Genomic DNA, 21820 nt, shown 5'->3' with positions numbered 1-21820 from the left:
ATATTTGTCAATAAAATTTTGTTGAAACCTTATCTGTTCTTATCAGTTTAATATCTGATACGTCCCCTATCTGGGGACCATATATTAAATGGATTTTTAGAACAGGGAGATGGAAATAGAGCTTGCTCTGTCCACTCCACGCATTGACCTGGTATTGCAGTATTTCCAGGACCGGTGCACCCTTCCCTTATGTGTTTACTAAAATCAGATTTCAAAAGTGCTATTTGTGTTTGCTATTGTTTTTGTCTTTCTGATGGGATCTCCCCTTTTAATCCCATTATTTCAACACCTGTTGGACAATGCATTTGTACAGTCATGTGTGATAATGAGCTAATTTATTAAATGCAATTAATGAATACATTGCCACCTCTTGTTTTGTGTCGTCTGTGTTTCTGTGTTTCTGGCATTTCACATTGGAACAGCTCATTCACCTTCCTTGTCTTCTCTCCGCCCTCCCTCCTAGGTAGGTTAAAGAGCTGCACCTGAGCCAGCCACTGATTGATGCAGCACCACAGTCAAATAGCGGAGTGGAGTAGAGGAACAGCAAACAGCCATTAAAGCCGCCCGCCCGCCCGCCCGCCACAATGGACCTACCTGTGTACACTAGATGGATGTGATGGAAAGTACTGTCGTCCCTACATTTCAAGAAGAAGTAAGAATTGCAGTTGCAACAAACCCTTGCTTGCCTACAAAGAGAGCAGCAATTTGGATTTGTTACTATGTTACCTGGAAGAATAACAAAGTGTGCAAGGATGGAGGTTGTAGGAGCAAGGAGAACAAGTTGTCTGTAAAGTTGGTGGATGCTTATTTTCCATTTTGCAGTCCCTTGTCTCCCTCTTGTGGCCTCCTGGAGGCAAATAAATGTGCAAAAAAAAGACAGCCTGGGGGCCGGCTGTTGCAGTGTTGCCCTCTCAGGCAACACTGAGTGACTGACTGAGCCGCACCGTCTTATATAAAGTTCAGACGGAACTTTGCACGTGTCATAGTGGAGCCCTGAGGAGCCAGAGCCAGCTTTCTGACATCATAATGGGGCCTCAGAGATAAAAGCCTGGGCCCAGGCAGTGTTGGTCAGTGCTGCTCAGCAGGCAGCACCTGACTGGATTAAAGCTGATACAAGGTGTGAAAGGAGAAGGGGTGGCAGTGGGCATGCACTTACTGCTGCTGCTGCTGCCAGTGTTTGCACGGCAGGAGGGCATTTGGGCGTTGCCAGGAAGGCGGTTTTATGTAGATTCCTCTTCTTTCAGCACTGCATTGTGGTGCAAGCAAAAGAAGCAAATCCTGTCTTGCTTCCTCTCCGGCCTTTATTCACCTCCCGCTTAGTAGCTGTGAGTGTGTGCGCGCCTGCAGGGCCCCGTGGAATTGCCTAGGAGTAGGCTGAATCGCTGCAAGGGGTGAACAGCAGTATTAGGCAGGCTCGGTCAACGCCAGGCCCATTCGGGTTATCGCTTCTCGGCCTTTTGGCTACGACCAAGTGTAGTAGTCAGGGTGCGAGTCCTGGAGTGATCCAGCAGTTTCCTTTGCAGGAGCTGCTGTCTAATTTTCTGTGGTTTTTACCGACAGTGTCTTATTGAAAAATGGCTGGGCTGAAGAATACCATCCGGATGGAAGTGGATCCCAAGGACCATCAGAAGAACAACCTCCGTTTTATGATTGAAAAGATCATTGAAGGTAAAGCTGGTGTGCAGAGAAATCTGATTTTTGCTGTTCAGGACTTCTGGAAAACAGGTGTGTACGACGTTACCTTCATAAATGAAGACATTTGCATAAACGTCTATGAATGGCTGCGCAGTAACAAGGATGACCCCATGATGCAAGGTATAAAATGTACGCCGTTGTTCGGATTGAATGAAATTGTTATCACGGTGCATGTGTACAATCCCTACACCAAGATGGAGGTACTTGTAAATTTTCTCCTTAACTACTGCCAGTATGTTAGAGATGGAGTACCCCAGGTGAATTGCATGGGTATTTTCAACTGCAAATACAAGTTCAGAGTGAAGTTGAAGCAGGACCCTAATTACTTAGGAGGTTTTATGCACCCACCTGCGAGTTTCTCTGTGGCAGGCCAGAGGGGGTTCATAATGTACCCTGGGCAGCCAAAGTACTGCAGAAATTGTTTTCTTTTTGGTCATACACAGGATGTTTGTACTAAAGGAAGTTGCTGCAGGAACTGTAAGCAGGAGGGGCACACAGCTAATGAGTGTCCTATTCCACGTGCCTGTGATATCTGTGGTAAAACTGACCATTTATTTAGAGATTGCCCCAATGCAGCTGCACAGAAGGAGCAGAATCAGAAGAGGGCGGAGGAGGCTCAGCAAAGAGAAGTGGAGCGGCGGGAACACAGTGCAACGCAAAGGAGATCATTTGCAAGTGTGGTAAGAGGCCCAGCCAGTGAAGAGGTAAGGAGTGGTGATGAGACTACTACACAAACACCTGTGGTGAGTGCCCTGCCCCCGCTTTTACCTCCTTTGAGAAGTTTGGAGGAAGTGATTGAGGAGTTCACCAGCTCTGTTCATGCATCTGACCCATGTAACATAGAGGAATATCCATCTGGGACAGAGACTATAAAGAGTCAAAGGGAGGGTGGTGGGGATAAAAGCTCTGAGGAAGACAGTCAAACCTTCTTGGTTCGCAGGGAAAAATCCTGTAAAAAAAGACGCACTGAGAAGAGTGAGAAGGAAGGTGTGGAAACAAGCAACCCTTTTCAGGTGCTGGAGATTGACCCTATGGACGCTGACACAGTTTGCCCTGCAGTTTAGGGATAAGTGATGGGCTTCACTCACCTGTGGTCTTCACATTATGCAAGGAAGAGGAGACCTCTGGGAAGAGAAATTTGTGTTATTTTTAGTCCTATGTGCAAAAATGTATTTTGTTGTACTTTTATGTATTTTCTTCTTAGGTTGCTCTCCATGAGCTAGAAGTTTTAAGTTGAATATGGGCTTCAGGATAGTGTCTCAAAATGTCAGAGTCTTCAAGAGTAAAAATAGGCGAGCTGCTATTCTAGAGTTCCTGGCACAGGAAAGTGCTTCTATTTTTTGTTTGCAGGAATGTGGTTTGTGTGAGTCAATTGGAAGTGATGAATGGGTGCATGGTAGTATGGTATGGTCAGGCAGTGTGTTAAATAAAAATGATGGGGTGGGAGTTTTGTTTAAAGGGAGGGAAGTATCTTTAGTTAGTTATACTGTTATAGAACAAGGTAGATGCATTTTAGTTATCTTTGAGTACAAAAATGTACAGTTATGTTTAATTAATATATATGCTCCAACAAATAAAGCAGAAAGAAATGTTTTATTTGAAAAAATTAAGTTTTTCATTCCAGGGAGAATGCCTGTAATTTTAGTTGGTGATCTAAATTGTGATCTCACTAAGAGTAATGTTGACATATCAGGGAAAACATTTTTGGATTTAGTTAGTGATTTTAATTTATCAGATATGCAAAAGTTATGTAAAATAGACCCGAATTTAAATACCTATCATGCTGATAGGGGGAGAATTCATAGTAGGTTGGATTATTGCTTTGTTTCGCAAAATGTTATTTCTTTAAGTTATAAACAGCATGGGGTTTTGTTTTCAGACCATGAGTGTGTAATATGTGAGGTGGATGTGGATGCAAAGGGTGTGTATGGGCGGGGTTTATGGAAATTAAATGTGAGTCTGTTGGAAAGTGAGGATGTGAGGCGGGAATATGCAAATCGGTATGCATGTTGGGTAAGGAAGAAAAGTGATTTTACTGATATCTGTAGGTGGTGGGATTGGGTTAAAATGAAGACAAGATCGTTTTTCAAAAACGTTGGGTATAAATTTGCTGCGATTAAGAGGGAAAAGTATGTGAGGTTGAATGCTCAGTTGAGTTTATTATATAAGTTAAGGGATGAAGGTTCTGATGTGAGTGAGGATATATTAGTTATCAAAAGAGAGATTAATGAATTTATGTTTGAGAGAGGTAAGAGTGTTATTTTTAGAGCAAAATTGGAGAGAATGGAATATGATGAGAAATGTACACGGTTTTTTTTCAAAAAAGTGTTTGGTAAAAAACAAAGTATGAATGTGTTGATTGGGGAGGATGGTAGTGAGGTGAGTGGTGATGATGTGAGTGAGGAAGTGGCAAAGTTCTATGAAGAGTTGTATGCAGAAAAATGGAGGGATGATACTTTGGAGAGTGAGGTGTTGAATGGGATGGATAAAAATTTGAGTGATGTTGAGAAAGAATGTGTTATGAAGGATGTGACTATGGATGAAGTATGGAAGGTAATAAATAGTATGGCTGTGAATAAGACACCAGGGGAAGATGGACTCCCTATAGAGTTCTATAGGTTAATGTGGGATGTGATTGGAAAAGATGTGATAGAATTGTGTAAATATATGTGGGTGAATGAAGAAATTACTGAAAGTATGCGTGCGGGTGTGATTGTGTTGATTCCGAAAAAGGGAGAGTTAAAGGAATTGAAAAATTGGCGCCCGATAACGTTACTCAATTGTGATTATAAGATTTACGCAAAAGTGATAGCCAATAGGATGCGTGATGTGATTGAGAGTGTGGTTGGGGATGAGCAATGTTGTGCGGTACCTGGGAGAAGAATACATGAGAATGTGTGTATGTTAAGAGATTGTTTGTGGGATTGTATGGAAAGGAAGAAGGATGTGCATTTGGTAAGTTTGGATTTTGAAAAAGCGTATGATAGGTTGTCTCATAAGTTTTTGTATAAGGTGTTGCTGAAAATAGGTTTTCCAGCTGAGTTTGTATGTAGAATTAGGAGTTTGTATGGTGGGATATATAGTCGTGTGTTATTGAATGGGTGTGTGGGTAGGAGAGTGATTGTGTCTTCTGGTGTGCGTCAAGGATGTCCGTTGTCACCGGTTGCTTTCATTTGTGCGATTGAGCCATTATTGTGTTTGTTAAGGAAAGATAAGGTTGTGCGTGGTGTTCAGATTCCAGGGAGTGGGGGGAGAGAGTGGAAGGTAAGTGGCTATATGGATGATGTGTGCGTTCTATGTGATTCTGAATGTGCTATAAAACGTGTGAAACTGTTAGTGTCCTTTTTTTGTGGCGCGTCTGCTTTTCGTGTTAACTGGAGTAAGAGTGAATGTAAAAGTTTTGGGAGCAGTAAGGTGAGGGGGGATATAGGGGTGAACATTGTGGATGGACCAATTAAGGTGTTGGGGGTGAAATTTACAGAAAAATTAGATGGGAAAGAATGTTGGGATGATGTGAAGAAGAAAGTGGAAAGTAAATTATGTTTTTGGAGGATGAGAAGTTTATCGTTTATTGGGAAGATTTTGATTATTAAGAGTGTTGTTTTGCCAATATACTTGTATATTGCTTTTGTGTTTCCACCTAATTATATGTGTTTGAGGAGCTTAAATAGGATTTTGTTTGTTTTCTTGTGGGGATCAAAAATGGAGCGAGCAAGGAGGGAGGTGGTAATTAAATCTGTGAGGAATGGTGGATTGGGTTTTCCTAACTTAGAAGTATTCTTTGGGGTAAATATGTGTATTTTTCTTCTAAGAGTAGTTAGGGCAGACTTAAAATATTCTGTTATGTGTAAATATTTGTTTGGGACTTACCTGATTCGGATGAAGTGGTGTGCGAGAGATTTACGTAGTCCAGTTGCGTTTGTTGTGCCTGTATGGTATGTGTGGATGTATAAGTTTCTTGTGAAATATAAGTTGCATGGTGTGGATGTTAGGATGTTGCGCAATAAGAGTTTGGTGTACAGGATGATTGAGTGTGCGGAGACTGAGTGTGGTATAAATATGGTGAGAGGAAGAGATGTGGGGAAAGTATGGAAGAAAGTAAGAATGGATGGTTTGACAAATAAGCAGAGTGAATTGGTGTGGCAAAGTTTGCATGGAGTGTTACCAGTAAGAGAATTCCAGAGGAATCGTGGGCTAATTAGGAGTGATATGTGTCCAAGGTCTGATTGTAATGGAAGGGAGAGTGTTATTCATTTGTTCTGGAATTGTAAGTATGCAAGAGAAGTGATAAAGAGAATGGGACCGTTATGTAAGGAGTTGACTGGGGTGAGTTTGTTGTCTTTTGAAATGTTTATGTTTGGGTTGTGTGCGTGTAATGGAGAAAAAGAGAGAGTGTTGTGGTTGTTGCTTGCATGTATAAAAGAAGTATTATGGGATGTAAGGAATGTATATGTGTTTAAAAGGAAAGAACTGGCTGTTAGAGATAGTGTGAGAATGGCATTGGGAAAGCTATATGTTTGTTTTTTGTGGGATAAAAAGTGAAAAGGGGAAATGGATGCAGAGGGGGTGTGGAAAGTTAAAAAATGGATTGATATTGTTGATTGTTCATCATGATTTCTTTTTTCTGTAATGTTTTATGCAATGATGTTGCTGTTTTTGTTGTTTACCTTTGGAAAAATATATTTAGAATGTTTTCTGGATGATGATGGGACAGTTTTTTCGTGAAATTGTCATAGAACGGATATGGTTGTGGTTGATCGTATTCATTCCCATCTGAGGGAAAGCAAAAAAAAAAAAAAAAAAAAAAAAAAAAAAAATCTGTTCTTATCAGTTTAATATCTGATACGTCCCCTATCTGGGGACCATATATTAAATGGATTTTTAGAACAGGGAGATGGAAATAGAGCTTGCTCTGTCCACTCCACGCATTGACCTGGTATTGCAGTATTTCCAGGACCGGTGCACCCTTCCCTTATGTGTTTACTAAAATCAGATTCCAAAAGTGCTATTTGTGTTTGCTATTGTTTTTGTCTTTCTGAAGGGATCTCCCCTTTTAATCCCATTATTTCAACACCTGTTGGACAATGCATTTGTACAGTCATGTGTGATAATGAGCTCATTGATTAAATGCAATTAATGAATAGATTGCCACCTCTTGTTGTGTGTCGTCTGTGTTTCTGTATTTCCGGCATTTCACATTGGAACAGCTCATTCACCTTCCTTGTCTTCTCTCCGCCCTCCCTTTTAGGTAAGTTAAAGAGCTGCACCTGAGCCAGCCACTGATTGATTGATTGATTGATTGATTGATTGATTGATTGATTGATTGATGCAGCACCACAGTCAAATAGTGGAGTGGAGTAGGGGAACAGCAAACAGCCAATAAAGCAGCCCGCCCGCCCGCTCGCCTGCCCGCCACAATGGACCTACCTGTGTACACTAGATGGATGTGATGGAATGTACTGTCGTCCCTACATTTCAAGAAGAAGTAAGAATTGCAGTTGCAACAAAGCCTTGCTTGCCTACAAAGAGAGCAGCAATTTGGATTTGTTACTATGTTACCTAGAAGAATAACAAACTGTGCAAGGATGGAGGTTGTAGGAGCAAGGAGAAGTTGTCTGTAAAGTTGGTGGATGCCTATTTTCCACTTTGCAGTCCCTTGTCTCCCTCTTGTGGCCTCCTGGAGGCAACTAGCTGTGCAAAAAAAGACAGCCTGGCGGCCGGCTGTTGCAGTGTTGCCCTCTCAGGCAACACTGAGTGACTGACTGAGCCTCACCGTCTTATATAAAGTTCAGACGGAACTTTGCACGTGTCATAGTGGAGCCCTCAGGATTCCAGAGCCAGCTTTCTGACATCATAATGGGGCCTCAGAGATAAAAGCCTGGGCCCAGGCAGTGTTGGTCAGTGCTGCTCAGCAGGCAGCACCGGACTGGACTGGATTAAAGCTGATACAAGGTGTGAAGGAACAAGGGGTGGCTGTGGGCATGCACTTGCTGCCGCTGCCAGTGTTTATCTGCATGGCAGGAGGGCATTTGGGCGTTGCCAGGAAGGCGTTTTTATGTAGATTCCTCCTCTTTCAGCACTGCATTGTGGTGCAAGCAAAAGAAGCAAATCCTGTCTTGCTTCCTCTCCGGCCTTTATTCACCTCCCGCTTAGTAGCTGTGAGTGTGTGCGCGCCTGCAGGGCCCCGTGGAATTGCCTAGGAGTAGGCTGAATCGCTGCAAGGGGTGAACAGCAGTATTAGGCAGGCTCGGTCAACGCCAGGCCCATTCGGGTTATCGCTTCTCGGCCTTTTGGCTAAGCTCAAGTGGCTTGTCAGAGGGTCTCCTAGCCTGTCATACCCTTGGCCTTAGAGCATTGGCAGTTTACTGTCTTAAGCTCTATGCTGCTATAAGGGGAAGACCACGGAGAACAAGAAGGCGATCGACTGAGTTCCCAGACAGGGATACAGATAATATGGCTTCTTATGGCCGAATCCGATTCCTGGAGCGTGGACAAAATTTTGTGAAGAACGGCATCCGAATTGATATTGGAGAAGATTATCGGGAGGAATTCGGATTGAAACATCTGGCTACAGAGATCCTGTTTGGACTTCTTCTGGTGGAAAAGAATGACATTCTCTGCCTACAACATCCGGCAAAAGACTATTATATCCTGGTCTTGGAGACAACAGCTGCCTGCCAGAACTTCTACCAGACTCTGAAATTGAAAGAGGGGAGTCCAGAGCTGGAAGGACTTAAATTCACCTTGCTGTACTCCTATGGTGAAGCGTATGTGACTGTCTTCATGTACAATCCGTATGTCACCATGGACAATATTGCTCGGTTCCTGCTGCGGTATTGTACGGACATTAAAAATGGCCAGAAGGTGATGGACGAAGTTGGCCTATGGACAGGCAAATACAAATTTTTGGTGAAGTTTGGAGCAGACCCAGATGGGATTGGGGGAGTTCACCACCCGCCTTAAAATTTCACCATTGGCCGTGACAGAGGCTATCTGTTCTACAACAATATGCCCTCCTATTGTAGGAAATGTAGGAAGTTTGGGCACAAGCCAGATGGATGCAAAGCAGAGGCGGCTGACACACGCTTCTGCAGTCACTGTGGGAAACTTGGCCACAATAGAGACGAGTGTCAGGAGGAGATCACATGTAATCTGTGTGGTGGGAAGAGACACACGTTCAAAGATTGCCCAGATAGGGTAAAGACTTGGGCGCAGGTTGCAGCGTCAGCTCAACAACAACCTGGACTGACTATTCTATCCAAGGAGCCTGCTGCTGGGCCATCTGTTGCTGGCCTCATACGGAAGGTGGCCCCAGTATCAGAGGGAAAAAAGAACCTATCCGTTATCCTGAGTCCTTCCGTAATGGTGGCAGGTCCTGTAGCAGTTACAGAGTCCGATGTCCCATCCGAGGCCAAGGGTCTGCCATCTAGCGGTTCTCGTGTGACTGATGTCCGCTCTCCCGGTCTTCCTGATGGCCAAGAGGATAACTGGGGTGAAGTGATGGAGCTGGAGGAGAAAAGAAAAAGGAAAAAAGTTGAGTCGGCTGAGTCTAGTAGTGTCAAGTCGAAAAAGACTATGAAGGCAAAATTAAAAGACGTACAGCCAGTGCTGGCAATGGAGACACCGCAACCAGTATCGGCAATTGAGATGTCTCAACCTATCCAGCCCACCATGGATATCCAGGAGTTCGCAACTCCAAGCCTGGGGGATATACTTCCTGAACTTTCTGATTCTGATGGGTCATCATGAAGTCTGAATGATGTCCTGTCTGAAGTTGCTCTCGCTGAATGTGAGGAGTGTGAGGAGCTCTGCCAGAAGGGCTGCCTTTTTTTCGTTTTTGAGCACATTGAACTTTGATATTGTTTTTCTGCAAGAATGTGATATAGATCACAGTATGGACTATAAAGAGCTGAGAGACAGTTGGCCTCACGGACAATCGGTTTGGTCAGGCGAAAATTCAAATAAGTCAACAGGAGTAGGTGTTTTATTGAAAGGGCAGAATTGCCGAATTATTTCCTTTGTTGAACTTATCCCCGGGAGGGCGCTTTTAGTTATTGTTGACTATAATGGGAGTGAAGTGAAACTCCTCAATGTGTATGCCTCACCTGATACTAATGAAAGGTCAGAATTGATTGAAGATATCCAGCCATTTATTGCCGGCTCAACATCGCTTGTAGTAGCAGGTGATCTCAATTGTGCACTCGAAAGTGAAGATCGAACTGGAGGTGCTGCAAGAAGAGTAGATAAAACCGTGCAACAGTGGAAAAATTTCATTTGCGATTTTGAATTGTCTGATGTATGGAGGAGTCTGAAGAGGTCTGAACCAGGTTATACCTGGGAGAACATTACAGTCAAGTCCAGACTGGATTATGTACTCACATCGAAAAATATGAAGCCAGTGGATATTAAGATTGAAGACAATATCTTCTCTGACCATAAAATGCTCAGTGCAACTATTCATATCCCTGCAAATGAAAGAGGAAGAGGAGTATGGAGATTAAATACCAGCTTTCTGGAAGACAAAGTGATGCAGGAGGAATTCATTGTAGCCTATAAAAAATGGGCAACTGCTAAAGGAAAATTTCCATCAATCCTAGAATGGTGGGACAATACTAAAGAGAAGATCAAGAACTTCTTCTTAGATTATGGGATTAAAAGAGCCCGAGAGAAGAAAAGGTGGTACAAGAGACTCAACACAAAATTACAGACTTACCTGAGTTTGAAGAACGCTGGTGTTGATGTCGCTGACCTGGTGGGAAAAATTAAAAAAGAAATTAAAGAGGTCATCCATCAAAAAGGACAAGAAGTGATCTTTAATACTAAAGTGCAACAGTTGGAAAATAACGAGAAATGTTCACGCTTCTTTTTCAAGAAAAGTATGGAACAGAAAAATATCATGACCAATATCGCTGGTCAAACCAGCAAAGAAGGTATGCTTCAAGAGGCCAAGAAATTCTATCAGACTCTCTTTGACAAAAAGAAGATAGATATGTCTTATGTCTCACACGCCCTAGAAGCGCTAGAACTTAAGCTTGGCCAAGCTGAGAAAGAAGACTTATGCAAGGAACTTACCTTGGGAGAACTCCTGAGTGTAATCAAGAGTTTCGCAAGAGGGAAGGCTCCAGGATCAGATGGTCTATCAGTGGAGTTCTTTTCAACATTCTGGAACACTCTGAAGGAAGACCTGCTGGAGATCTTCAAAGCAGCAATGAAGAGCGAGCTGTTACCTGAGTCATGGAGGAGAGGAATAGTTACTTTGCTGTTCAAGAAAGGAGACAAGACCAGCCTTGAAAATTGGAGGCCAATAACCCTCCTCAATGTCGATTACAAGGTGTTATCCAAAATCTTGGTCAATAGAATTAAGAAACACATCGACAAGGTCATCCACCAAGACCAAGTTTGTGGGGTACCGGGTAGAAGTATCGCAGATAACCAAAATACCATCAGGGACTGCATCTGGTACTCCAAAGACAGAAAGCAAGATTTGGCCGTGTTGTCACTGGACTTTCAGAAGGCCTATGACCGAGTCTCGCACGAGTTTCTGTGGCTTGTGCTGAAGAAAATGAATTTTCCTGAGACAGTGATCAAACAAGTCGCATTACTGTACAAAGAATCCTATAGCCAAGTTACCATTAATGGCTTCTTGTCTGGAAAAGTGGATCTGATGTCTGGGGTAAAACAAGGATGCCCCCTGTCGCCCATCCTCTTCATCTGTGTCCTCGAACCCCTGCTCACGCTGTTGAGGAAAGAGAAGATCATTAGAGGGGTGCCGATTCCAGGAGGAGGTGGGCAGTCAGTGAAAGTAAGTGCCTATATGGACGATGTCAATATTTTATGCTCCAATAAACAATCTGTGAGGAGGGCGCTACTGCTAACAGACTTCTTCTGTCAAGCATCAGGATTCAGATTGAATAAGAATAAGTGCGACTGCTTCACACTGAAGGAATGGAGGGATTTCGACTTACCTGAGGTCAATACCCAGTGCGACAGAATCAAAATTCTTGGTGTCATATTCACGCCCCAGAATGATGGAAAAGAAAGCTGGGAGCTGATAAGTGAAAAGGTGAAGAAGAAGATTGAGTTTTGGAAACTCAGACAGCTAACAATTGAAGGGAAGAACTTGGTCATCAAGGCACTAGTACTACCTCTGCTGTTGTACTTGAGCCAGGTTTTTCTACCAAGCGAAAATCGTCTTAAGGAACTCCAAAGGATTTGTTTCCATTTCATCTGGAATTCAAAAATGGAGAAAGTTAGACGAGAGATAATGTACAAGCAGAAGAAGAATGGAGGAAAGGAGATTATCTTCTTTAAACGCTTTCTATATCTGCAGTATTTCTCCTTGTGTTTCAAGAACATCAAGACGAATAAAACCTGGGCCTATTTTCTAAGGTATGCCGCTGGACACGTGTTCAGAAAGAGAAAGTGGATAGAGCTGCCCCTTACAAAGCCTACCCTGCTGCTACCACCTGTGCAGTATGTATGTTTGGAAAGAACCATCCGTGTCTACCAACTGGAAGGTATGGAACAGGAACATCTTAAGAATGCCAGAAAGCTGAGAATGTTGCTGGACAGTCACCAAGAGACAACAAATGTGAGTAACTTCACAACATCAAAGTCTATGGAGCTATGGAGAAACACCAACGCTCCTTACCTATCCAATGTTCTTAAAGACTTGTCTTGGATGATTCTACACGAAAGTCTCCCTACCAGGGCATTTCAGTATAGAAGAGGGCTCGTCTCCACTCCAAGATGCCCAAGAGCTGGGTGTCCTGGAGAAGAAAGCGTCATGCACTTAATGTGGAACTGTGCCTATGCTCAGAAGGTATGGAAAACTGTTGGCATTCTACTGAAATTTACCTGTGAATTAAGGTTCCTGAACCATGAAGTGGTGCTGTATGGAGACTTCAAGCATCCTGTGGGAGAGAAGAAGAGAGTGTTGTGGATTATCTTGAACTGTTTAAAAAATGCCCTATGGAAGGTGCGCAACATCTTACTGTTCAGAAGAGACACCATTTCCGAGAAAGACTGTATAAAGCTGGCCCTAAGTGAAATTTACGTCTTCTATTTGTTGGACAGGAAGAGAGTGGGTCCAAAAGCCTCAAGCTGGTGGAATTTAAGAAGTTGGAACGTCCTGTTGGAAGATGTTTGAACTGAAGCTTTTTTCTGTTTCGCAGATTTTATAAGAAATAGCTGAATAAGAACTAAAAAAATTAAAATGTAAAAATCTGTTCTTATCAGTTTAATATCTGATACGTCCCCTATCTGGGGACCATATATTAAATGGATTTTTAGAACAGGGAGATGGAAATAGAGCTTGCTCTGTCCACTCCACGCATTGACCTGGTATTGCAGTATTTCCAGGACCGGTGCACCCTTCCCTTATGTGTTTACTAAAATCAGATTCCAAAAGTGCTATTTGTGTTTGCTATTGTTTTTGTCTTTCTGAAGGGATCTCCCCTTTTAATCCCATTATTTCAACACCTGTTGGACAATGCATTTGTACAGTCATGTGTGATAATGAGCTCATTGATTAAATGCAATTAATGAATAGATTGCCACCTCTTGTTGTGTGTCGTCTGTGTTTCTGTATTTCCGGCATTTCACATTGGAACAGCTCATTCACCTTCCTTGTCTTCTCTCCGCCCTCCCTTTTAGGTAAGTTAAAGAGCTGCACCTGAGCCAGCCACTGATTGATTGATTGATTGATTGATTGATTGATTGATTGATTGATTGATGCAGCACCACAGTCAAATAGTGGAGTGGAGTAGGGGAACAGCAAACAGCCAATAAAGCAGCCCGCCCGCCCGCTCGCCTGCCCGCCACAATGGACCTACCTGTGTACACTAGATGGATGTGATGGAATGTACTGTCGTCCCTACATTTCAAGAAGAAGTAAGAATTGCAGTTGCAACAAAGCCTTGCTTGCCTACAAAGAGAGCAGCAATTTGGATTTGTTACTATGTTACCTAGAAGAATAACAAACTGTGCAAGGATGGAGGTTGTAGGAGCAAGGAGAAGTTGTCTGTAAAGTTGGTGGATGCCTATTTTCCACTTTGCAGTCCCTTGTCTCCCTCTTGTGGCCTCCTGGAGGCAACTAGCTGTGCAAAAAAAGACAGCCTGGCGGCCGGCTGTTGCAGTGTTGCCCTCTCAGGCAACACTGAGTGACTGACTGAGCCTCACCGTCTTATATAAAGTTCAGACGGAACTTTGCACGTGTCATAGTGGAGCCCTCAGGATTCCAGAGCCAGCTTTCTGACATCATAATGGGGCCTCAGAGATAAAAGCCTGGGCCCAGGCAGTGTTGGTCAGTGCTGCTCAGCAGGCAGCACCGGACTGGACTGGATTAAAGCTGATACAAGGTGTGAAGGAACAAGGGGTGGCTGTGGGCATGCACTTGCTGCCGCTGCCAGTGTTTATCTGCATGGCAGGAGGGCATTTGGGCGTTGCCAGGAAGGCGTTTTTATGTAGATTCCTCCTCTTTCAGCACTGCATTGTGGTGCAAGCAAAAGAAGCAAATCCTGTCTTGCTTCCTCTCCGGCCTTTATTCACCTCCCGCTTAGTAGCTGTGAGTGTGTGCGCGCCTGCAGGGCCCCGTGGAATTGCCTAGGAGTAGGCTGAATCGCTGCAAGGGGTGAACAGCAGTATTAGGCAGGCTCGGTCAACGCCAGGCCCATTCGGGTTATCGCTTCTCGGCCTTTTGGCTAAGCTCAAGTGGCTTGTCAGAGGGTCTCCTAGCCTGTCATACCCTTGGCCTTAGAGCATTGGCAGTTTACTGTCTTAAGCTCTATGCTGCTATAAGGGGAAGACCACGGAGAACAAGAAGGCGATCGACTGAGTTCCCAGACAGGGATACAGATAATATGGCTTCTTATGGCCGAATCCGATTCCTGGAGCGTGGACAAAATTTTGTGAAGAACGGCATCCGAATTGATATTGGAGAAGATTATCGGGAGGAATTCGGATTGAAACATCTGGCTACAGAGATCCTGTTTGGACTTCTTCTGGTGGAAAAGAATGACATTCTCTGCCTACAACATCCGGCAAAAGACTATTATATCCTGGTCTTGGAGACAACAGCTGCCTGCCAGAACTTCTACCAGACTCTGAAATTGAAAGAGGGGAGTCCAGAGCTGGAAGGACTTAAATTCACCTTGCTGTACTCCTATGGTGAAGCGTATGTGACTGTCTTCATGTACAATCCGTATGTCACCATGGACAATATTGCTCGGTTCCTGCTGCGGTATTGTACGGACATTAAAAATGGCCAGAATGTGATGGACGAAGTTGGCCTATGGACAGGCAAATACAAATTTTTGGTGAAGTTTGGAGCAGACCCAGATGGGATTGGGGGAGTTCACCACCCGCCTTCCAATTTCACCATTGGCCGTGACAGAGGCTATCTGTTCTACAACAATATGCCCTCCTATTGTAGGAAATGTAGGAAGTTTGGGCACAAGCCAGATGGATGCAAAGCAGAGGCGGCTGACACACGCTTCTGCAGTCACTGTGGGAAACTTGGCCACAATAGAGACGAGTGTCAGGAGGAGATCACATGTAATCTGTGTGGTGGGAAGAGACACACGTTCAAAGATTGCCCAGATAGGGTAAAGACTTGGGCGCAGGTTGCAGCGTCAGCTCAACAACAACCTGGACTGACTATTCTATCCAAGGAGCCTGCTGCTGGGCCATCTGTTGCTGGCCTCATACGGAAGGTGGCCCCAGTATCAGAGGGAAAAAAGAACCTATCCGTTATCCTGAGTCCTTCCGTAATGGTGGCAGGTCCTGTAGCAGTTACAGAGTCCGATGTCCCATCCGAGGCCAAGGGTCTGCCATCTAGCGGTTCTCGTGTGACTGATGTCCGCTCTCCCGGTCTTCCTGATGGCCAAGAGGATAACTGGGGTGAAGTGATGGAGCTGGAGGAGAAAAGAAAAAGGAAAAAAGTTGAGTCGGCTGAGTCTAGTAGTGTCAAGTCGAAAAAGACTATGAAGGCAAAATTAAAAGACGTACAGCCAGTGCTGGCAATGGAGACACCGCAACCAGTATCGGCAATTGAGATGTCTCAACCTATCCAGCCCACCATGGATATCCAGGAGTTCGCAACTCCAAGCCTGGGGGATATACTTCCTGAACTTTCTGATTCTGATGGGTCATCATGAAGTCTGAATGATGTCCTGTCTGAAGTTGCTCTCGCTGAATGTGAGGAGTGTGAGGAGCTCTGCCAGAAGGGCTGCCTTTTTTTCGTTTTTGAGCACATTGAACTTTGATATTGTTTTTCTGCAAGAATGTGATATAGATCACAGTATGGACTATAAAGAGCTGAGAGACAGTTGGCCTCACGGACAATCGGTTTGGTCAGGCGAAAATTCAAATAAGTCAACAGGAGTAGGTGTTTTATTGAAAGGGCAGAATTGCCGAATTATTTCCTTTGTTGAACTTATCCCCGGGAGGGCGCTTTTAGTTATTGTTGACTATAATGGGAGTGAAGTGAAACTCCTCAATGTGTATGCCTCACCTGATACTAATGAAAGGTCAGAATTGATTGAAGATATCCAGCCATTTATTGCCGGCTCAACATCGCTTGTAGTAGCAGGTGATCTCAATTGTGCACTCGAAAGTGAAGATCGAACTGGAGGTGCTGCAAGAAGAGTAGATAAAACCGTGCAACAGTGGAAAAATTTCATTTGCGATTTTGAATTGTCTGATGTATGGAGGAGTCTGAAGAGGTCTGAACCAGGTTATACCTGGGAGAACATTACAGTCAAGTCCAGACTGGATTATGTACTCACATCGAAAAATATGAAGCCAGTGGATATTAAGATTGAAGACAATATCTTCTCTGACCATAAAATGCTCAGTGCAACTATTCATATCCCTGCAAATGAAAGAGGAAGAGGAGTATGGAGATTAAATACCAGCTTTCTGGAAGACAAAGTGATGCAGGAGGAATTCATTGTAGCCTATAAAAAATGGGCAACTGCTAAAGGAAAATTTCCATCAATCCTAGAATGGTGGGACAATACTAAAGAGAAGATCAAGAACTTCTTCTTAGATTATGGGATTAAAAGAGCCCGAGAGAAGAAAAGGTGGTACAAGAGACTCAACACAAAATTACAGACTTACCTGAGTTTGAAGAACGCTGGTGTTGATGTCGCTGACCTGGTGGGAAAAATTAAAAAAGAAATTAAAGAGGTCATCCATCAAAAAGGACAAGAAGTGATCTTTAATACTAAAGTGCAACAGTTGGAAAATAACGAGAAATGTTCACGCTTCTTTTTCAAGAAAAGTATGGAACAGAAAAATATCATGACCAATATCGCTGGTCAAACCAGCAAAGAAGGTATGCTTCAAGAGGCCAAGAAATTCTTTCAGACTCTCTTTGACAAAAAGAAGATAGATATGTCTTATGTCTCACACGCCCTAGAAGCGCTAGAACTTAAGCTTGGCCAAGCTGAGAAAGAAGACTTATGCAAGGAACTTACCTTGGGAGAACTCCTGAGTGTAATCAAGAGTTTCGCAAGAGGGAAGGCTCCAGGATCAGATGGTCTATCAGTGGAGTTCTTTTCAACATTCTGGAACACTCTGAAGGAAGACCTGCTGGAGATCTTCAAAGCAGCAATGAAGAGCGAGCTGTTACCTGAGTCATGGAGGAGAGGAATAGTTACTTTGCTGTTCAAGAAAGGAGACAAGACCAGCCTTGAAAATTGGAGGCCAATAACCCTCCTCAATGTCGATTACAAGGTGTTATCCAAAATCTTGGTCAATAGAATTAAGAAACACATCGACAAGGTCATCCACCAAGACCAAGTTTGTGGGGTACCGGGTAGAAGTATCGCAGATAACCAAAATACCATCAGGGACTGCATCTGGTACTCCAAAGACAGAAAGCAAGATTTGGCCGTGTTGTCACTGGACTTTCAGAAGGCCTATGACCGAGTCTCGCACGAGTTTCTGTGGCTTGTGCTGAAGAAAATGAATTTTCCTGAGACAGTGATCAAACAAGTCGCATTACTGTACAAAGAATCCTATAGCCAAGTTACCATTAATGGCTTCTTGTCTGGAAAAGTGGATCTGATGTCTGGGGTAAAACAAGGATGCCCCCTGTCGCCCATCCTCTTCATCTGTGTCCTCGAACCCCTGCTCACGCTGTTGAGGAAAGAGAAGATCATTAGAGGGGTGCCGATTCCAGGAGGAGGTGGGCAGTCAGTGAAAGTAAGTGCCTATATGGACGATGTCAATATTTTATGCTCCAATAAACAATCTGTGAGGAGGGCGCTACTGCTAACAGACTTCTTCTGTCAAGCATCAGGATTCAGATTGAATAAGAATAAGTGCGACTGCTTCACACTGAAGGAATGGAGGGATTTCGACTTACCTGAGGTCAATACCCAGTGCGACAGAATCAAAATTCTTGGTGTCATATTCACGCCCCAGAATGATGGAAAAGAAAGCTGGGAGCTGATAAGTGAAAAGGTGAAGAAGAAGATTGAGTTTTGGAAACTCAGACAGCTAACAATTGAAGGGAAGAACTTGGTCATCAAGGCACTAGTACTACCTCTGCTGTTGTACTTGAGCCAGGTTTTTCTACCAAGCGAAAATCGTCTTAAGGAACTCCAAAGGATTTGTTTCCATTTCATCTGGAATTCAAAAATGGAGAAAGTTAGACGAGAGATAATGTACAAGCAGAAGAAGAATGGAGGAAAGGAGATTATCTTCTTTAAACGCTTTCTATATCTGCAGTATTTCTCCTTGTGTTTCAAGAACATCAAGACGAATAAAACCTGGGCCTATTTTCTAAGGTATGCCGCTGGACACGTGTTCAGAAAGAGAAAGTGGATAGAGCTGCCCCTTACAAAGCCTACCCTGCTGCTACCACCTGTGCAGTATGTATGTTTGGAAAGAACCATCCGTGTCTACCAACTGGAAGGTATGGAACAGGAACATCTTAAGAATGCCAGAAAGCTGAGAATGTTGCTGGACAGTCACCAAGAGACAACAAATGTGAGTAACTTCACAACATCAAAGTCTATGGAGCTATGGAGAAACACCAACGCTCCTTACCTATCCAATGTTCTTAAAGACTTGTCTTGGATGATTCTACACGAAAGTCTCCCTACCAGGGCATTTCAGTATAGAAGAGGGCTCGTCTCCACTCCAAGATGCCCAAGAGCTGGGTGTCCTGGAGAAGAAAGCGTCATGCACTTAATGTGGAACTGTGCCTATGCTCAGAAGGTATGGAAAACTGTTGGCATTCTACTGAAATTTACCTGTGAATTAAGGTTCCTGAACCATGAAGTGGTGCTGTATGGAGACTTCAAGCATCCTGTGGGAGAGAAGAAGAGAGTGTTGTGGATTATCTTGAACTGTTTAAAAAATGCCCTATGGAAGGTGCGCAACATCTTACTGTTCAGAAGAGACACCATTTCCGAGAAAGACTGTATAAAGCTGGCCCTAAGTGAAATTTACGTCTTCTATTTGTTGGACAGGAAGAGAGTGGGTCCAAAAGCCTCAAGCTGGTGGAATTTAAGAAGTTGGAACGTCCTGTTGGAAGATGTTTGAACTGAAGCTTTTTTCTGTTTCGCAGATTTTATAAGAAATAGCTGAATAAGAACTAAAAAAATTAAAATGTAAAAATCTGTTCTTATCAGTTTAATATCTGATACGTCCCCTATCTGGGGACCATATATTAAATGGATTTTTAGAACAGGGAGATGGAAATAGAGCTTGCTCTGTCCACTCCACGCATTGACCTGGTATTGCAGTATTTCCAGGACTGGTGCACCCTTCCCTTATGTGTTTACTAAAGTCAGATTCCAAAAGTGCTATTTGTGTTTGCTATTGTTTTTGTCTTTCTGAAGGGATCTCCCCTTTTAATCCCATTATTTCAACACCTGTTGGACAATGCATTTGTACAGTCATGTGTGATAATGAGCTCATTGATTAAATGCAATTAATGAATAGATTGCCACCTCTTGTTGTGTGTCGTCTGTGTTTCTGTATTTCCGGCATTTCACATTGGAACAGCTCATTCACCTTCCTTGTCTTCTCTCCGCCCTCCCTTTTAGGTAAGTTAAAGAGCTGCACCTGAGCCAGCCACTGATTGATTGATTGATTGATTGATTGATTGATTGATTGATTGATTGATGCAGCACCACAGTCAAATAGTGGAGTGGAGTAGGGGAACAGCAAACAGCCAATAAAGCAGCCCGCCCGCCCGCTCGCCTGCCCGCCACAATGGACCTACCTGTGTACACTAGATGGATGTGATGGAATGTACTGTCGTCCCTACATTTCAAGAAGAAGTAAGAATTGCAGTTGCAACAAAGCCTTGCTTGCCTACAAAGAGAGCAGCAATTTGGATTTGTTACTATGTTACCTAGAAGAATAACAAACTGTGCAAGGATGGAGGTTGTAGGAGCAAGGAGAAGTTGTCTGTAAAGTTGGTGGATGCCTATTTTCCACTTTGCAGTCCCTTGTCTCCCTCTTGTGGCCTCCTGGAGGCAACTAGCTGTGCAAAAAAAGACAGCCTGGCGGCCGGCTGTTGCAGTGTTGCCCTCTCAGGCAACACTGAGTGACTGACTGAGCCTCACCGTCTTATATAAAGTTCAGACGGAACTTTGCACGTGTCATAGTGGAGCCCTCAGGATTCCAGAGCCAGCTTTCTGACATCATAATGGGGCCTCAGAGATAAAAGCCTGGGCCCAGGCAGTGTTGGTCAGTGCTGCTCAGCAGGCAGCACCGGACTGGACTGGATTAAAGCTGATACAAGGTGTGAAGGAACAAGGGGTGGCTGTGGGCATGCACTTGCTGCCGCTGCCAGTGTTTATCTGCATGGCAGGAGGGCATTTGGGCGTTGCCAGGAAGGCGTTTTTATGTAGATTCCTCCTCTTTCAGCACTGCATTGTGGTGCAAGCAAAAGAAGCAAATCCTGTCTTGCTTCCTCTCCGGCCTTTATTCACCTCCCGCTTAGTAGCTGTGAGTGTGTGCGCGCCTGCAGGGCCCCGTGGAATTGCCTAGGAGTAGGCTGAATCGCTGCAAGGGGTGAACAGCAGTATTAGGCAGGCTCGGTCAACGCCAGGCCCATTCGGGTTATCGCTTCTCGGCCTTTTGGCTAAGACCAAGTGTATTTATACAGGAGGTTTTTGGTCAGAAGGTGCTCAGGTACCCTCTCTCTCGGCCTCGGGGGATCGTCCAGGTTCGCCTGGACTTCACCCCCGTGCTGCTATTTGGGAGAGAGGCTTAGTCCTGAGCAACGAGTTGCGATCCCCCCCCCCAGCCCTTTGGTGTGTCTCCTTAAAGCCAAAGGGCGCAGCGCAAGCTGTGCGGTACCGACCTGGCCACGCAAATGGCAGGCGGACCTGATGCGGTGCCGGTATACGCCCGGTTGAGGAATACTGCAAGATTTATCTTGGCAGAGGGTGGAGGCGGTCCTCGTGGTCTCAAGTTCCTTGTCCACGATATTTTGGAAAAGCGGTTGGCGGTCCACAAGAACGAGATTTTGGCGATCCAGGACTACCCAAGGCGTGGAGTGTACGACGTGACTTTCATGGGAGAAGGAATCCTCCGTGATGCCATGGGAAAAGCTGAGAGGCAACAAGGTGAACTCATGGCCTTGGGAGTCCAGGTAATTGAACACGCTTTTGAAGTAACCAAACTCGTAGTGATTAAAATGTATTCCCCATACGTGAAAGATCAGGAAGTGGCGGCGTTTCTTGCTGCATACTTTAAGAACGTTAAGCTGCTGGGGAGAGTTATGAACGAGTGCGGTGTGTGGACCGTCAAATGGAAATTTATTGTTACGCTAATAAAGGACCCCTCCACCCAAGAAACGAAGCTACCACCTGCTCGTTTTAAACTTGGGAATGTGAATGGCGACCTCTATTTCTCAGGAATGCCAAACTTCTGCAGGGCCTGCGGTACCTATGGACATACCAGTTTTAACCCCTTAAGGACGCAGCCTAGTTTTGGCCTTAAGGCTCAGAGCCCATTTTTCAAATCTGACATATTTCACTTTATGTGGTAATAACGTCGGAATGCTTAAACCTACCCAAGCGATTCTGAGATTGTTTTCTCGTGACACATTGGGCTTCATGTTCGTGGTAAAATTTGGTCGATATATTCAGTGTTT

General features: G+C 44.2%; 2 long non-coding RNA genes, 3 other non-coding genes and 1 pseudogene across 5 annotated transcripts; 4 read left to right on the top strand and 2 right to left on the bottom strand.

Moving 5' to 3' along the window:
• On the top strand, positions 1–185 carry LOC142653850 (U2 spliceosomal RNA). Its single transcript, XR_012848704.1, has one exon. It is a non-coding gene; the product is annotated as a U2 spliceosomal RNA (small nuclear RNA).
• A 6220-nt stretch (positions 186–6405) lies between these two features.
• On the top strand, positions 6406–6665 carry LOC142654248 (U2 spliceosomal RNA; annotated as a pseudogene).
• A 4663-nt stretch (positions 6666–11328) lies between these two features.
• Positions 11329–11908, bottom strand: LOC142652844 (uncharacterized). Its single transcript, XR_012847947.1, has 3 exons — positions 11841–11908; positions 11661–11743; positions 11329–11431 (listed from the first exon to the last, which is right to left on the bottom strand). It is a non-coding gene; the product is annotated as an uncharacterized LOC142652844 (long non-coding RNA).
• A 973-nt stretch (positions 11909–12881) lies between these two features.
• Positions 12882–13072, top strand: LOC142653853 (U2 spliceosomal RNA). The gene has a single exon (XR_012848707.1). It is a non-coding gene; the product is annotated as a U2 spliceosomal RNA (small nuclear RNA).
• Positions 13073–17735: 4663 nt separating this feature from the next.
• On the bottom strand, positions 17736–18315 carry LOC142652843 (uncharacterized). Its single transcript, XR_012847946.1, has 3 exons — positions 18248–18315; positions 18068–18150; positions 17736–17838 (listed from the first exon to the last, which is right to left on the bottom strand). It is a non-coding gene; the product is annotated as an uncharacterized LOC142652843 (long non-coding RNA).
• A 973-nt stretch (positions 18316–19288) lies between these two features.
• Positions 19289–19479, top strand: LOC142653931 (U2 spliceosomal RNA). Its single transcript, XR_012848771.1, has one exon. It is a non-coding gene; the product is annotated as a U2 spliceosomal RNA (small nuclear RNA).
• The last annotated feature ends 2341 nt before the right edge of the window (positions 19480–21820 follow it).

The sequence above is a fragment of the Rhinoderma darwinii genome, chromosome 5 (assembly GCF_050947455.1).
Source record: "Rhinoderma darwinii isolate aRhiDar2 chromosome 5, aRhiDar2.hap1, whole genome shotgun sequence".
NCBI lineage: Eukaryota > Metazoa > Chordata > Amphibia > Anura > Rhinodermatidae > Rhinoderma > Rhinoderma darwinii.
The sequence above is the reverse complement of the archived record's forward strand: the minus strand, read 5'-3'. Positions and strand labels throughout refer to the sequence as shown.